Below are 1880 nucleotides of genomic sequence, written 5' to 3'. Positions count from 1 at the left end.
TTATACCTATTATAGCCTTCATCACATATGTGATGTAAGGGTATTTTGCAAATACCTATAATTTACAAATGATAGATACACCGAGGATGTCTGGTCTAGGGTCTTTAGGATGACCAGACGTCCTCGGATTTAGGGGACTGTCCCCGTTTTTGGTTGTCTGTCCCTAACTAAATACAGAAGAAAAAAACTACCTCTGTCCCTGTTCTGTTTTTAAAGAAACAACATTAGGTTTTTCAATCCCATTGATAGTCAAACTGGAAATGTCCCCGTTTTTCTCCCTTTTTGGGGATTATGTTCCCAGTTTTGATCTTGGACGTCTGGGGAATTTATATCATATCAGAATATTACTGTTAAGCCCACTATGCCTATTACAATACAACTAACCATGTGTCCTGTTTCATAGCTACATGTATGACCTTTGTAGTAAAAAAAAAACATTAACATCAGTTTTGTATTCAGTGAGATTGATTAATTTAACGCGCTGACCGCTCATTTCACCTGCCAAACACATTACACTGAGTGGAGCGGGTGACCGGTCCAAGATGGCGGCCCCAAGTTTCGTCAGCGCCAGTAGGCAGTAGCGGCCGATGCGGCGTCTACTCTTTATTATGTCTATGCTTATCCCCGCCAGGATTTGTATCACAGAGCGGAGATCTGCTCCACTTCGAAATTTTTAACTGCTGCACTTTAAATTTACCTTTTACTTGGAACAAATAGCGACGTGGAAGACTCGGCAGGGTTTTCCATAGTAACACGGGTCTCAGTTAACTACATAAATACGTGTATTTGTCTGTTACATTAAGGCGACGTGTGAATTGTTTATAGCGTTGTTTAATATTATGGACTGATATCCTCCCTGTCCTCTAACGTGATTTCTGTTTAAATTTAATTTAGTTTAATATGGCTTTTAAATTAAACACTTTTTTCACCTGTCTACCCTATGAGTTACATAGGAGATACTCAAAATATCAGGCCGTTTTTCACCTGATATTTTGAGTGTCTGTCCTGTAATTATGGGCTTTATTTTGTGTGTTTAATAGGTGACAACAAACAACATGACAAAATGTGGAGAAGTCTGCTGTTTTCTAGCAAAAGTTACTTACGGGGGTACCAAAAATATCAGGCCGTTTTTTACCTGATATTTTGTGTATCCCATCCCTTAACGTGCAAAGTGTCTGTCCTGTCATCATGTGTGTTGTTTTGCAAAATATTTTGGCCTTATATTTGGAATCTGGCTGAAAACAAATGATATTTTGGGTACCCCCTATGTAAGTTTTGCTAGACAACAGCAGACCTCTCCAAATTTTGTCAGGTTGTTTATTGTGACCTATTAAACACACAAAATAACACACATGATCAAAATCATGATTTAAATTTGATTAATTGAGCAGCACTAGTTTGTATGTCTGTGGTTTTAAATATATGTGACACAGACCAAGTTATAAAAATAGCACTCTGCTTACTTCCAGAAATGTCTTATCTTACTGCAGTTTGTAGAGCCAAATAGTATATTCCGGTCGATTCTATAGTAATCTCCACAGCGCCAAATCACTTGTTGTGCAGCATTTTTCCACACCTGATATACAAAGATAACCAACATAGAACATCAAAATCAAAGAATGTGGCAACATGTAGCTGGGAAACTTGTAGTATTTTATTGATTCATCATTTCATTTTGATCAACTTCTTCATTTTTGTAGTATGTATTTACATTCAGACACACAGCATATACATGTATGAAATATGCAACATCTGTGTCACAATGTAAGACAAATCCAATTATGCAATTATGCTGGGATAGACACAGCAGCTGCAGGGGGAAGTTCCCTTTCTTTCCATTACAGAAGTTATGGATTTAGTTTGATGTTGGGATAGACACA

The 1880-nt window shown here is 37.4% G+C and overlaps 1 protein-coding gene across 1 annotated transcript in view; it reads left to right on the top strand.

Moving 5' to 3' along the window:
• LOC117948153 (chitinase-like protein 4) overlaps positions 1-1880 on the top strand; it is a 19344-nt gene that overhangs the window by 2139 nt on the left and 15325 nt on the right. The window lies entirely within an intron of this gene.

This window comes from Etheostoma cragini, chromosome 7, assembly GCF_013103735.1.
Source record: "Etheostoma cragini isolate CJK2018 chromosome 7, CSU_Ecrag_1.0, whole genome shotgun sequence".
Taxonomy (NCBI): Eukaryota; Metazoa; Chordata; class Actinopteri; order Perciformes; family Percidae; genus Etheostoma; species Etheostoma cragini.
This window is presented reverse-complemented; position numbering and strand designations above follow the sequence as displayed.